At 37.0% G+C, this 16,783-nt stretch overlaps 1 long non-coding RNA gene across 1 annotated transcript in view; it reads left to right on the top strand.

Annotated features, from left to right (window-relative positions):
• Nucleotides 1-5,879, top strand: part of LOC149744445 (uncharacterized) — a 99,085-nt gene extending 93,206 nt beyond the window's left edge. Inside the window, exon 2 of the long non-coding RNA XR_016391163.1 lies at nucleotides 935-5,879. This is a non-coding gene — a long non-coding RNA (uncharacterized LOC149744445). The remainder of the gene's footprint in view (nucleotides 1-934) is intronic.
• The last annotated feature ends 10,904 nt before the right edge of the window (nucleotides 5,880-16,783 follow it).

Here is a 16,783-nt window from a genome sequence, read left to right as displayed (position 1 = left end):
GTGAGCTCTAAAGGGAGTTAAATTCTCCTCAATTGCATGTTCCACTTACAGCCATGAGGTCTGAAAAGGGTTTAACAGGAATGGAGGAGGGCTGCAACACAATGATTGCTGTGGTTGGCACACATTATTTATTTTTATGTTATTTTATTTATTTGGGGGGAGGGTGCTTTATTTTAAATGAAGGAAATTCCTTGAGTCATTTATTCAAAATTCCGTTATCACTTCTGTTGCAGGTTTTAATAATGATACATACATATAGGTTAATGATGCCTTTTTTTTCTACCACTGACATGCCAACATTGTTTTTCCTTGTCTTTCACATCAAATATTATATTATACTCCTATAGTCATCAAAGTTATTACTATTAGCAGGATTTAAAGTCCTTCTAAAAGCAAATGCAAGCAAGCTTCATAATTTCAACAATAAATATAGAGAAAAAATAACTATCATGGAATTTAAGATATATAATGGTCCAGTACATATACATACACATACATGGATGTTTATGTATATGCAATTCTTCTTTTAAAAAAAATCTATGACCTCAATACATACCACAGTTAAAAGGAGAACCACTGTGACTGAATTGGAAGTAAAGCCTTTTGAACTCCTTCTTCCCTCATTTCTGGTGGAGGTCACTGAGACACCACCCAAGTTTGAAAACAAATGATGTAGTCCATGTCCTTTCCACTTTTTATACATGAGGAAACTGAGGCCCGAACATGTTAAAATACTTGGCCCCATCACAGTCACTCACTCACCCACCTAGACTGGGACCTCACCCCGAGTTCAGCGATAGGATGGTGGCAAACCCTTTCTTTCTGAATATCCAAAGTACTGCCTTGTAGTCACCACTGTGCTACTGATTTGGGTCTGTGACCTTGAACACACCCGTTGACCTCATTGGACTGATGTTTTCTTGTCCTAATACAGGAAAGATGATAGGAAATATTAAAACAGGAAAAGGAAGAGCAGGTCTTCTACAGGACAGTTTTATTTCTACAAAATGACTTCAGGTGAAATCCTCCAGACATCACCAAAGGCTTCAACTACAGAAAATGAAATGAAACAAAAGCACTAATACGAACTTCAAAGAAAGCAAACAGTAAGAGAGATCCACTGGTACACTGGGTATCTACAATGGCATATTTCTTTTTTTTTTCTTTTTATTTATTTATTTATTTTAACATCTTTATTGGTGTATAATTGCTTTACAATGGTGTGTTAGTTTCTGCTTTATAACCAAGTGAATCAGTTATACATATACATATGTTCCCATATGTCTTCCCTTTTGCGTCTCCCTCCCTCCCACTCTCCCTATCCCACCCCTCCAGGCTGTCACAAAGCACGGAGCTAATATCCCTGTGCCATGCAGCTGCTTCCCACTAGCTATCTACCTTACTACGTTTGGTAGTGAATATATGTCCATGCCTCTCTCTCGCTTTGTCACAGCTTACCCTTCCCCCTCCCCATATCCTCAAGTCCATTCTCTAGTAGGTCTGCGTCTTTATTCCTGTCTTACCCCTAGGTTCTTCATGACATTTTTTTTTCTTAAATGCCATATATATGTGTTAGCATATGGTATTTGTCTTTTTCTTTCTGACTTACTTCACTCTGTATGACAGACTCTAGGTCTATCCATCTCATTACAAATAGCTCAATTTCGTTTCTTTTTAAGGCTGAGTAATATTCCATTGTATATATGTGTACAATGGCATATTTCTTAACTACAGCATGGAACATTTGCAGTAGAACAATGTGTGTTTCACTACTGCAATCCTTTCCTAAAATTTCCATGGCAGTGCCTCTAACAGGAGAGAAATGGGAATGTATTAGCCATTCTTTTTTTTAATTTTTACTTTATTTATTTATTTTTTATACAGCAGGTTCTTATTAGTTATCAGTTTTATACCTATTGGTGTATACATGTCAATCCTAATCTCCCAGTTCATCCCACCACCAGCACCACTGCCCCCGCCGCTTTCCCCCCTTGGTGTCCATACGTTTGTTCTCTATGTCTTGTCTCTGTTTCTGCCTTGCACACCGGTTCGTCTGCAGCATTTTTCTAGACTCCACATATATGCATTAATATACGGTACTTGTCTTCCTCTGTCTGGCTTACTTCCCCCATAGGACAGTCTCTAGGTCCATCCGCGTCTCTGCAAATGACCCAGTCTCATTCCTCCTTATTAGCCCTTCTTACTCTAACACCAGCTGAATTTATAAGCCGACTATATTCTCATACTTTATGTATAAATATGTAATCTTTAGCATCTCATTTCTCAATTTTGCCTTTACTTTTGTAAGTAAAATTATGAATTAACTTTAATAAAAAATAATGTGTCTCTACTTAGCTATACTGCTAAGTTTTACAGCAGGACCATAGGGAGAGGAAGAGGAGGAATAAAGACACAGATAATTCTAAAATAACTTTTCATTATATGGTTAAGGATACACATGGAGCCCAGAGGATGGTACAAACATTTTCTCCATGATTCACCTTTCAGATCATGTTAATTCCACCTAAGGTGAGCATAGATGAATCCTTCTTTTCTGTTCTCCTTCGATCCCATGGATTACTATATGCTGATAGGCATTAATAAATATTTTCTGAGGAATTTTAGAATTTTAAAATTAATATCCTTTTATACCCAAATATTTTTGTCATAAAACTTTTATCATGACCTATATAGACAAATAAACATCTAGAGAAATATAGGTTAGATGCACATTAATACATGAATTCGATTTTGCAAACTATTATATGTTCTTTAAAAAGTTTTGTCTATTGTTAATAAGTAGAAAAATATACAGTGTAAATGCATACACAAAAACTTAAGTAATGATTACATATTAAGAGCAAGACTTTTGCACAAAGAAATATATTTCTACTTGGTTGAATCAGAGAGTAAAAGGAAAAAAAAGAGGCCGGTGGGGTTAAAATGTGCTGAAGGTGGCTTCTGCTAGTTCTTGAGAGTGAGTTGTACACATACCTTCACATCTCTTCCAAGCTCCTCATTCAATGACAACATGTTGGTAGTTTGAATCAGCCTAGGTGGGAGGATTTACACTGCAGGATTCAGCAAACATTCCAAATCAGGATTTGTTCAACCAATTCTGGAGCACTGATCGTTAAATAGTAATCAACGCATCACTGTCTAAGACCCTGAAGAACCTAAAGAGGACCTTCACAAGCCTTCAGCTGTTATCAAGACTCCTTAATTTATATCATGTACAGATAGTCTTACTTCACTACTTTTCTTTCCTTCCAGTTGTTTGGGTTTACACATTTAGATGTATTTGCAGCAAATTTAATAGCTAATATGCTGCCTTAAAAATTGTATTGTGCTATATTAAATACAAGAATGTTCCAAGAAAACTATAGTCATATTATACAGGTTAAGAGAAAATAAATAATAAATACTTGCATAAAGATGAGAATTGAGTTGCAGTAACATCAGCAAGATGGCTGAGTAGGAAGCCCTGGACCATCCTTTCTCCCATAAACACAATTCAGCAATAGCTTATGGACAGATTTCCTTGGTGAGAAATCAGAAAATGTAAATTGTGACAACAATAACATAAAGTGTGTGTGTTGGGGGGGGAGTCATTAAAGTTTAGAAGTTTTGTATGTGATTGAACTTAAGTTGTTATCAGCTTAAAATAAACTGTAATAGCTATGAGATATTTTATATAAGCCCCCCCATACACATACAAAATACCTATATAGAGATTGCAGAAAAGAAAAAAGAATCAAAACATATCAATACAAAAAAGTGACAAGACCAAAAAGAAGACAACAAGAGGAGAGACAGAAAAAAAGAACAACAAGACTAACAGAAAACAACTAACAAAATGGCAATTGTATATCCTTTCCTATCAATAACTACTTTAAAGTGAATGAGTTAAATGTTCCATCAAAATATATAGAGTGGCTGAATGGCTAAAAAAATAAGACCCAAGAATATGTGGACTACAAGAACATCACTTTAGATTTAAGGACACAAACTAACTGACAGTGAAGGCATGAAAAAAGATATTCCATGCAAATGGTAACCAAAAGAGTGTGTAGGTGGCTATACTTATATCAGACAAAGGAGACTTTAAGTTAAAAACTGTTGCAAGAGACAAAGAAGGACATTTTATAATGATAAAAGTGTCAATCCACCAGGAAGCTATAACAATTATAAATGTAAATGCATCTAACATAAGGACATCTAAATATATAAAGCAAATGCTGACAGAACTGAAGGGAGAAATAGAGAGCAATAAAATAATAACAGACTTCAATACCCCACTTTCAAAAATGAACAGAACACCCAGAACAGGAAATAGAGGTCTCAAATAACACTATAGACCAAATGAACCTAACAGACATGTACAGATGTACAGAACATCCCACCCAGCAGCAGGGGAGTACACATTCTTCTTAAGTGCACGTGGATCTTTCTCCAGGATAGATCACGTGTTAGGTCACAAAACAAGTCTTAACAAATTTAAAAAGGTTGAAATCATACCAAGTATGTTTTCTGACCATAACAGTATGAAACTAGAAATCAGTAACAGAAGGAACACTGGAAAATTCACAAATATGTAGAAATTAAACAACGCACTGTTGAACAGCCATTAGGTCGAAGAAGAAATCAAAAGGAAATTAGAAAATACCTTGAGACAAACAAAAACAAAAGTACAACATCCAAAACTTGTGTGACGCAGCAAAAGCAGTACTAAGAGAGAAGTTAAAATGCCTGCATTAAAAAAGAGGAATGATCTCAAATAAACAACCTAACTTAACAACTCAAGGAGCTAGGAAAAGAACAAACTAGGTCCAAAGTTAGTAAAAGGAAAGAAATAACAAAGATTAGAGCAGAAATAAATAAAATAGAAAATAGAAAGACAATAGAAAAAAACAATGAAATTGAGTTTTAAGTAAACAAAATTGACAAACCCTGAGTTAGACTAAGAAAAAAAGAGAAGACTCAAATAAATAAAATTGGTAATCAAAGAAGAGACATTACAACCGACCCAAAAAGAAAAGTGTAAGAGACTACTATGAACAATTGTATACCAACAAACTGGATAACCCAGAAAAAAATGGATAAATTCTTAGAAACATACAACCTACCAAGACAAAATCATAAAGAAATAGAAAGAATGAACTTACTTATAACTAGTAGGAGATTGAATCAGTAATCAAAAACCTCCCAACAAAGAAAAGCCCAGGACCAGATAGTTTCACTGGAGAATTCTACCAAACATTTAAAGAAGAACTAACACCAGTTCTTCTCAAACTCATTCAGAAATATGAAGAAGAGGGAACACTTCCAAACTCATTTTATGAGGCTAGCATTACCCGCAAGCCAGACAAAGACACCACAAGAAAAGAGAACTACAGGTCATCCTTGATGAATATATATAGATAGATAGATAGATAGATATAGATGCAATAATCCTTAACAAAATATTAGCAAACTAAATTTAACAGCACATTAAAAAGATCATACACCATGACCAAGAGGGATTTATCCCTGGGATCCAAGGGTGTTTCAACCTATGAAAGTCAATTAATATGCTATACCACATTAACAGAATAGAGCATATGATTGTGTCAATAGATGCAGAAAACACGTTTGACAAAATTCAACACCCTTTTATGATAAAACTGCTCAACAAACAACAGAGAAATTACCTCAACATAATAAAGACCATAAATGAAAAGTCCACAGCTAACATTATACTCCACAGTAAAAGACAGAAAGTTTTTTTCTCTAAGATCAAGAAGGCAAGTATATCTACTCTACAGGTACCACAGCAATTAGGCAAAAGAAAGAAAGAAAGAAAGAAAAGGAAGGAAGGAAGGAAGGAAGGAAGGAAGGAAGGAAGGAAGGAAGAAAAAGAAAGAAAGAAAAGGAATCCAAATTGGAAAGGAAGAAGTAAAATTGTTCCTGTTTGTAGACAGCATGATCTTATATATAGAAAACCCTAAAGACTCCATAAGAAAAAGCTATTAGAAGTAATAAATGAATTCAGTAGAGTTACAGGATCCAAAATCAACATACAAAAATCAGTTGTGTTTCTGTACACTAACAACGAACTATCTGAAAAGGAACTTAGGAAAACAATCCCATTTACAATAGTGGGACCTTATATTACTTATACTTCATGTTTTATTTTTTTAGTGGCTGTTCTGGGATTTCCAATATACATCCTTAAGTTATCAGAGGCTGCTTTCAAATACTATGCAACTTTGCATACAGTGTAACAACTTACAATGGTATACTTTTCCTCTCCTCCCTCAAATCTTTGTGCTATCTTTGTTATACATGTTACTTCTATATATGTTATAAACTCCACAGTGCATAATACATTGTTACTACTTTTGCTTTAGACAATTATCTTTTAAAATGGTTAAAAGTAAAGAAACGTGTCTTCTATATTTATCTTCCTTTTTACCGTATCTAGATATCTTTACTTCTTTGTGTAGAACCACATTTCCATCTGGTATCATATTCCTTCAAACTAGAAAGCTTCCTTAAACATCCCTTGCAGTGCAAGTCTTTGGCAATGAATTCTCTTAGCTTTTGTTTGTCTGAAGAAGTCTTTATTTTATTCATTTTAAAAAGATGTATTCATTGGGTAGAGAATCTGGGTTGACAATTTTTTCCTTTAAATACTCTGAAGATGTCACTCTACCATTTCCTGGTTTGCATAGTTCTGAAGGGAATTCTGCTGATACGTATGTTTCACTCTCACTGCCTTCAAGATTTCCTCTCTATCCTTGATTTTCAGCATTTTTACTGTGACATGCTCTGGTTCTGGTGGTTTTTGTTTGTTTGTTTTTAAATTCTCTGGAATACTTGGATCTGTTTGTTTTCTTTCATTAAATTTGGAAAATTCTGTGAATTCGTTTCGACAACACGTGGAAACCAGCAAGAGAACCTTGAATTGCAATGGATTGAAACAAAGTAGAAGTTTGTTTCTCTCTCATAAAAAGAGTCAGAATGTAGGCAGTCCAGAACTTTCACAGCAGGTGGATCATCATCAAGGGCCAAATTATTTTTATTTTTTGTTTTACAACATTTTTACGGTGCCTTAGGGTCTAACATGGGTGCCTGAGCCTCAGTCATTATTTCAGCATTCCAGCCAGCAGAAAAAAGAAAAAAAAAAATGGGAGAACGGAGAAGAATGTCCCCTCCCTTTAAAGACACCTAAGAAACTTCTTGGAAGTCTCATCTGATAATTCTGCTTATGTCTTTTGGCTAGAACTTAGCCACATTGCCCACACTGAACACAAGGAAGACTGAGAAATATACTTTTTATTCTGGATGGCCATCTAGCCAGCTAAAACTCAAGAGGTCTCTAAGAAAATAATAAGGAATATATAGTAAGGTAGGAGGCGGGTAGCAGTCTTTTCCACAGCTGTGCATGAAAGCCATGTCCTTAGCCTTTAAAAACTACAGATAGCTGGTGTTTCAATTACCTATTGCTGTGTAATGACCACTCCAAAACATAGTGGTTAAAAATAACAATATTATCTTATTTCTCATAATTCTGTGCTTGGCTAGGCTCAGTTGGACAGTTTTCCTCATCTACATGGTGTCTGCTGAGATCACACATGAGGCTGATTTCAGAGGAGAGCTTGGCCAGCACTGGAATATAAAAGACAGCTTTGCCCATGTGTCTGGGGTCTTGGTAGGGAAAACTGGGATGTCCACAAGGCTGCAATATCTCCTTCTTTCTCCATCAGGAGAGCCAGGTCTCTCTACATGGTGGTGAAAAAGGCTCTAAGAAAGTAGGTATAAGATGCCAAGTGTCTGAAAGCCTAGGTCCAGAGCTGTCATGATGGTACTTCTATCGTATTCTATTGGTCAAAGCAAGTCACAAGATTATCCCAGATACAAGAGCAGGAGAAAGAGACTCTGCCTTTGTATCGTAGGTGAGGCAAGGGCACAGAATGAGAGGAAGAATTGCTGGTGGCCATCTTTGGACTCGGATCACTACTTCACTTAGAGATTCTCCATAGGCTAGGAGTTTGCTGAAGTTGTCTGTTCTTAGAATGAAAGGAAGAGAGGAAACTCATAGGTGGTTGGGTTTATGCACAAGAGTAAGAATCACTGGCTCACTCTGGTATCACTGCCAGAATCCCAGCAGACAAGATCTTGGAAGCGGCACAAAGAAGTACACATAATTTCTACACAGAGAAGCTCCTAAAGCAGCGAAATTACTCTCAGACAGTGTTGTCAGCAATTTAGATTGGTATAACCTTTCTAGGTAATAGAAAGGTTAGAAAAATGTGTGTCCCATTGACTCAGTAATCCCAATTTTAAAGACTCTATCTTAAGCACATATTTTAACAAGTGCGAACAAAGATGTGTAATGCAGTGTTTTGTATATGGATGCAAACCTGGAAATAATTGAATATTTATTAGAAAGGGGAGATTTATTTAGAGGGTTAATAGAATACACTGCAGTTTTAAAAAATAATAAAGTGTGAAAGGTCTTCACCATATCTGAAGTAAAAGCAGCCTAAAAAGGAGACTATAAAATTGTATGTGTATAAATTGTATATAATTTCATTTTCTTTTGCAAAATTATGCATAAGAAAATGTCTGGAAAAATATACATTAACCACTGTTAATATTACGTTAATATTACGGTTTCTATTACTTTTTCTCAGTTGTATTTTCTAAACAAAAATTTTTTTACGATAAACAAGCATTATTAATGTACTAAAATAATATTATATACAATATTAAATACTAAAGCAGTTGCATAGTGTCCACTTGGCTTGGTTTATGTTTTCCAAACATAACCATGTGAGTAACTTTATGTGAGTTCTTTTTGTTCTTCCCAAGGAACAGAGAATTATATTCAAACATTCCCTTTCTGTACATAATTTTAATTTGTGAGCCCTGCCATCTGTGTGAGGCTTGTTGCATCACTCCTTACTAGAGGTTATTGTTCAGGCTTTCCCACTTTGGAATAATTACAATAGAATAACCTTGAAGTTATCACCTCTAATAGCAAAAGAAAGCAAGGTCCTGGGAACCTGAATATCTTCTAAACCAGCATAGAAAGCCAGAGAATCAGAAGGAATGAGAATCAGGGTGTAAAGATTTATTATGCTAAAACATCATTTCAAAAGGTCAAAATTCCACATTATTTCATTAGGTTTGAAGTAACTCATGAAGGCCTTCCCACTTACATGTCCAGTTTAGGGAGGTTGTTAAATGAAATAGGAGGCATGTCCCCTGGAGAAAGAGAGAGAGAGAGAGAGAGAGAGAGAGAGAGAGAGAGAAAGGGAAAACACAGACACAGAAGAAAGCCACCAGGAGCCCTTACAAAGCAACCCACCCACAGACACTGACACAAGGGTCCCAAGCAGGCAGAGTTTACAGAGAGCTCATTTTTAATCTTCAAGACTCAGTCCAAATTCTGATCTTCTTAAAATTCTCTCTAACCTCTGCAAATCGAACTATCATCATTGTTATACTCCTGTCTTCTTAATGTAAGGGCTGGCTATCTATTTGATACCATCTAAATATTACTTTGAATCTGAATTGGTATCTTCAATATTCTACTTTGGGTTGTTACTTTTTTTTTTCAGTTTTATTATAAAATCATTTCATATTAAAAGTTACCTAAGTAACATTCAAATATATTTTCATCAAAATGCAAAATAATAAAGATTAACATTGTTGAGCACTTACTCTATGTCAGGCATTTAAAAAAATTTACATGTACTTCTTCAATTCTTGAAACAACTCTATGAGGTAGCTTATGTTATTATCTTCATTTTGCTTAAGAAAAGCAGGGTACACAGAGGTGAAGTAATTTGCCCAGAATGTCTCCAGAGCTAGAACTCTTAACCTCTATGTTATACTATTTCTCATTAATATAAGATAACATGGAATAAAAATGGGAATGGTACCTGCACAATTATGTGAGACAGCCCTGCCTATGTTACTCTCTGGTCATTTGTCTTTCCAGAGATTTATCTATTCATTTGCATGTTCATTTGCATGTATGAGTACCAGGTATGAGTCTCACTCCATAAACTATGCATGTACAATGTAATTTTTCTGTAACTGAGCTTAATTGGTCTAATTTTTCTTACGGCACAAACATATTCTTTTAAATTCCACATCTCCTTGACACTTTTTCCTGGATTGTCTGTAGGTTCTTCAGGGCATGCCAGGTACTACATTATGGGGAACCATCGGGGGTCTCCATCCTGAGACATCCATAGTTCCATCTGATCCTTATTCCAGAATGATCACTGTCAGTGACAGAGAGGCCTCTCCAGATCTGTGTCTTTCTTAGCTATTCCTGCATCCCGCAAAAGCAGATTTAAAATTATCCCACTGTTCCCAAACTCCCCTTGGGCTGCAGTAGGAAACCAGGTGGGGCTGCAGAAGGCCCTTCACCACCCAAGCACTCCTACTCAAGTGCTTCTGCATCCTCTTGCAGCAGGGGGAGTTCTGGGGTCTTGTCTTAGAACCCTTACCTGGGAAGGTCCATGGAGAGCAGTCCAGGATCACTGGCACTGGATTCCTCAAATGTTGCTAGAGCTTCTATTATTTCTCTTCTCCTCTCCCCTTCCTCTCTGGCATGGTGAGAGGCTTTGTCCCAATGGATATGTAACTCGTTTACCTTATTTCTTTGATGCTTTTATTCTCCCACTTCAGGGAAAAAAATTGCTCTGATTGTATTTTTCCAAATCCTCGAAACTCAAAAGCCAAGATTTAGAAAACAGTTATAAGGTTTCACTATTATATGTGAGGACTGTGATAGGATTCTTTTATGTAACCTTTATCAAGCTATGGTGGCATCCTTTTACTATCTATTGAGACTTCTACTATTATCAAGAATGGGAGTTGAATTGTATCAAATGCTTTCTAAGCATCTATTGAGATAACCATATATTTTTCCTTATATACATTCTAAAGTAGTAAATCACATTAATAGATAAGCATATATTCAGTCTTCTGCATTTCTGAGAAAAGGTCTCCTTTGTCCTGAGTTATCAGCCTTTTCATGTGCTGGTGGCTGGAGTCACTGAGATTTTGAAAACCCGTGATTGAGTTTGAGCATTTTGTAGGTGCCTGCCTCTGATCAAGTCACTTAATTTTCATTAACTTTAGTTCCCTCAAGTGCAATATAAGTACTTCCATCCTAGTCACAAGGTAGGTGTTAGGATTAGGTAAAATTGTAAAATTCTTATACAGTAAAAAAAAAAAGAAAAAAATGTTGTACAGATATCATTTATTACTTCAGGTATTCAAGAGAACTGAGTGATTATACTTGTATCCTTACCTAGCATGCCGTTAATGAGGATGCACTAGTGCATTGAATTACCACTTCGTGCAACTCTCCTTTTTTCTAGTGGCAGTGGCTCCACGCACCAAATGGGTTAGGAGCCCAAGGCACACAGGATGATAAGTTAATTTTCCCTAAGACTGCATCAATGTTAGAAATGCTGTCATGGCTTTGTGTGAGGGTCCAGGGATACCGACCAATAGTTCTTGGTTAGTAGCTGGAGCTACTTCTTCAAGAATAAAGACCGTATTTTGATGGGTAGAAAGAAAATGGCCCGTGGGATGATATTTTGAACGTTGACCACTAGATGGCACTATGAGCCTATCAGAATTGTTTTAATGAGGCATTTATTCACCAGTTAAATACTAATTAGTTAAGGAAAGATATTAGTAAATGGAAGTTAGTGATAATAACAGCACTATCTTTGAGAAAGCTGTTTGTCCTCCTTGTCTGAATATCAGCTAAAGGTAGCAATAATATCTAGAGACAATGTTATTTAGCCCTCATTTCAAAACAATCACCTCCATAAGAAAAATAATTACACTAAAGCAAATGGAAAGGATACACTCTTAGAAACAAAAAGTCAGTGAGAAATTCTATCAAAAAAAAACTAAACATATTTTTGTTCTCAACTGAATTGCCTAAACACTTTGTGAGATAAATGAATTCCAAAAGAGTTTAGATAACTTGGCTTCAAAAGGAAATGGGTAGGATGACAATGAGGAAATAATTTTAGGTTTAACTCAGAGAGGGCTGCTTCTCCTGTCATCTCTTTGGGGTTGCTTTTGGCAATGGAACACTTAGATGGATGGAATTTAGGTAGTAATAAGGACAAATATTCGAATGATTATTAATTCTTATTTTAATTCATATTAACTATCATGACAGGAAGTAACTGAACTTAAAGCTAGGACTTCTTTGTTGGGGACACTCATAGTAGCATTTACTGACGCTAAACAAACACTGGCTTTTCTGGTTTATTCTGCTTTCCTATCATCTCATTTATCCCCTCCATGCATCTCCACTTCCTCCAGTACACCTTTACAGGTTTCCCCAGCTATCAGAAAGTAGAGTTCCTATGGACCCTTTCACGAGCCACGATGCTGTAAAGCAAAGAAGCAACTACCTTTGGACACATCTTGCTAATGGAGGCACAAAATAAATGGAGATAAAGCACAGATGCTCACAGACACAGTTCAAAGCTATGGCGGCTGCTTGCTGAGATCCTGAGTGTGGTTCTGGGGAAGGAGCTTGACGGGGCCATTCTCCCTATTCTGGGTGCACAGATGCCTCTACTAAGTCTCAGTGCAAAACAAATGCTGGGGTCTTCCCTGGTGGCGCAGTAGTTGAGAATCCGCCTGCCAATGCAGGGGACACATAGGTTCGATCCTTGGTCCAGGAAGATCCCACGTGCCACAGAGCAACTAAGCCCGTGCGCCACAACTACTAAGCCCGCACGACACAACTACTGAAGCCCATGCGCCTAGAGCCCGTGCTCCGCAACAAGAGAAGCCACCGCAATAAGAGCCCTGAAATTATTCTGGAATTTCAGGGGTTTTTGTTTGTTTTTGTTTTTTAAATACAGCCTACAACGAAGAGTAGCCCCCACTTGCCACAAGTAGAGAAAGCCCACGGTAGAGAAAGCACAGCAAAGAAGACCCAATGCAGCCAAAAATTTTTTAAAAATTAGTTAAAAAAACCCCCAAAAAGCAAACGCTGAATGCTATCTTTGCTTTTTACCTTTTATCGTAAAAGCGAAAATCCTCTTCAGATTTCTTTCTGTTAGATAAAATAGGTACTAATGCAGGTCTTTCGTAAAAGCAAAGTGGCTTAGAGAGAACTTTTGAAAATCGGGGGATACCTGCACTCACATAGTATTTTAAAGAACAAAACACCTCTCTCTCTCTTTAATCTCTTGAGAAAGAAAGAACACTCCCAAGTTGGCAGCTCACACTGCTCAGAGTGAAATACAGTGGTCTGTGGGTGCCGGAATCATGCCTGGAAATACTGTCCCCAATACACACATGTATAACATCAGCTGTAAGTACAGCTTGTGTCTGGTCCTCAGTCCTACTTGGAATGTTTGAGATGATTGCCTATTAGGGATCTCTTTACTACTATGAAATAGTAGACTTTTCATCAACAATTATTTCATAATTTATATACATAGATAGGCTTGATAAGGAAGAGACCAATTTCTAATGGCCAGGGAGTTTTAGGAAAGAGGAAAAAGAAGGAGAAGAAATACTCCCAAAGACCCACTAGTGCATAGTAATCCATTATCTAGAGCTGAGATCTGATAGAAAAGTTCATAGATGTCAAGGATTCTAAGAAAATATGTTTACACAGTTTTCTTGGGTCACATTTTTGGCTTCAAACTTTATTTTACGGTTTTCAGGAATTCTGTCTTCACAGTGAATCAGTAAATGGTCAACATTTAAGACATGCCACTCTTCTGAAATCAATCAAAGTTCAAGTAGAACATTCTTAGTCCAGTGTTGAGTCATGCTGACTAAGGGGCAATGGTGCAGGGAGGTGGGAGAGAGGATTGAGGCCCCCACAGAAGTCACTTGAATAACAATAGCTTAATTCTAGGACTGGAGAGCTCTCTAGGTCCAGGAGTCAGAGTTCCTAACCAATGGGAGAGACAGAAGCTTGAACAGCCCCCTTTATTTCAGTGGGAGAAAAATCTCTGGAATGTTATTTGCATAACTGTGACCTCAATTCAATACAACATGTCCAAGCAGGTAAGACAGAATCCACTATACTGGAGGTCGAAGTCTCAAGGGTATACTTTTAACATTTCCATTACAGAAATTCTTATCATGGGATAATGTTCTCATCTACACAAGGTGAGACTATAAGGTAATGTGATTCATTTAACAAAAACAACAAGCATAACAGAATGCATGCAATGAAATGAATGTGAGCTCTTGTCTTTGGAGAAAAGATTTGAATTTCAGAAACAGCCAAAATGTCAGTAGCTTGGAGGTAGTGCAAGGGAGAACTCTTAAAAAGCTGAATAATTGGGAAGATTGAAGCTGCAGTGTGCAATCTTTTTTTTCAAACAGGAGCTTCTTTTGGTTTTCACAAAGACCTTCCCTGCCTGAGGTAAGGTAGCTTGAGACAGCTGTTATTTGTGATATGGTCACGTGTGGTCATTCCATGAGAAGGAATGCACAACTTGGAGAGTCAACTTGATAGACCTTGAAAAGACTTAATACATGATAATTGCATAGACTAATTGAGGATGTCTATATCTAAAGAATTGAGATTTTGAGTCACGTGCTGTTATAAGGAATTCCAAGGATCCACTGAATTTATCCTATTTATTCTGGAATTTCAGTTTTCTTTGTTTGTTTGTTTTTGTTTTGATTAATACAGCCCAATAGTCTAGGTATATGTTCTGAGATTGTTTCTTAATGTGAAATTTGCCTTATTCTTTGCATTTAGGATAATTGGATTTGGCTTATAAGAAACATGAGAAAAGAAGATTTACAAGCAACCTATGCTGGATTTAAGATCTTCTACAGAGAATTGACTTAATGTGGTCTCCATCTTCTCCACTGACAGAATCCCATGATTTGGACTAGCAGAGCAAAATGAGAGAATTGGATTAGATGTAAAAGGTTTCTAGAAAAAACTCTGAGTCTTCTGCCCTGATGATCTATGAGTAGGAAATGTGATAATATAGCTGCCTACCCAGAGGGCTTTAAATTCCATGCTGCCCATTTTCAGAAGGAATAATGACTTCCCAACTGGAGAGTCACCATGTTCATCACTTACAGAGGCTGGGTACTTGGGAATCTCGACCAAAATATTAGCTAAGGATACCTGGGAAATAAAGGAAAGCCTTCCTTATTGATATTTGCAAATTACAACAAGTCTTGATGTGGCTTTGAGTTATATATCACCTATATGATCTATTGTAATTAGCTATATATATGACATATAACTGTACATATGACACCTATGCACACGACAGATATGTGTAGATGTATATTACCTATATGAAAGAATATTTGGAACATTTTCTTTTCAAGAAAGTATTTCTGTAGATTTGGAGACAATTTTCTTGCTCCACAATTGTGTATTTCTCCTCTTATTCAAAATACTCTTCCGTGTAAGAAAGTGACCAAGGGGACTTCCCTGGCGGTCCAGTGGTCAAGACTCTGTGCTTTCACGGCAGGGGGTGCGGGTTCGATCCCTAGTCAGGGAATTAAGATCCTGCATGCCGCGCAAACGCGGCCAACAAAAGAAAAAAGAAAAAAAGAAAGTGACTAAAATGTAATTGTCTTCCTCATCAAAGGAAATTAGATTGTTTATATTATAAGTCTCCCTCTCTCCACCAAGTCAAACAATATTAGCCTCCCGTTTCATCCTAAAACAAAAAGCCTTCAGGAGCAGGGATGAAGGGGCCACAGGAAGAGGTACACTGGAAAGAACCCTGAAATGTGGGACCCATTTCCACCTTTGCCCTGGAGCAGCTGTGTGCCTTTGAGCAAATCATGTGACCTCTTAGGGCTTCAGCTTCCTGGTCTGTAGAATGTAGAGTTGAACCAGAGAGTTTCTTAGGCGTGTGTGCACAGAAGAATCACGTGTGTCTACCCAGTGTGCACAGAAGAATCACCTACAGTCTTCGAAAGAGATGAGTTCCTTGAAATAGGTAATGTGGTATTTTAAACCCAGAGCTTACCACAGGATGTGACACGTAGTTAAGGTTGCCAGATTTAGCAAATAAAAACACAGGATGTTCAGTTAAATTTGGATTTCAAATAAATGATGAATACATTTTTAACATGAGTATGTCCCAAATATTTATCTGACAACCTGACACATAAAGGAAGTCAAAGTTTGTTCATGTGATGAACTTACATCATCAAGCCTCTACTGGTGGGAATTTTAGATAAAGAATGGGAAGTGGTAGGGGATGTGTGTTTCAGTAGTTTTTCGGTCATACCACATGGGGAGTCTCTTGCTTTTTTTTTTTTCAAGCTTTATCAGCCTTGATTGGAGTACTTTTTCAACCTTCAACAAGAACTATATCAATTGGAATGCTTTAGGCTGTGAGTAAAGTATACCTCAATTTAAATTGTTCAAACGATAAGGAAATTTATGGATTTACTTAACAAGAGGTCTGGAGCTGAGATGAAGCCATCAAGGACCCAGGTGTTTCCATCTTCTTTCTGCTGGGACATCCTAGGTGTGTTGGCTTTCACCTTCAGGACATTAGAGGGGAAATGGAAAAACAGTATATATATATATATATATATATATTTTTTGGCCATGCCATGTGGTTTGTGGGACCCTAGTTCCCTGACCAGGGATCAAACCCATGCCCCCTACAGTGGAAGCAGGTGGAGTCCTAACTACTGGACTGCCAGGGAAGTCCCTATACATGTACCTTTTTAACTGAAGGGAAAGGAAAACATTTCTAAGGGCTTGCTATCTCCAGAATACTTC

The sequence above is a fragment of the Delphinapterus leucas genome, chromosome 21 (assembly GCF_059928025.1).
Source record: "Delphinapterus leucas isolate spDelLeu-1000000601 "Yukka" chromosome 21, BTC_Dleu_Yukka2, whole genome shotgun sequence".
Lineage (NCBI taxonomy): Eukaryota > Metazoa > Chordata > Mammalia > Artiodactyla > Monodontidae > Delphinapterus > Delphinapterus leucas.
This window is presented reverse-complemented; position numbering and strand designations above follow the sequence as displayed.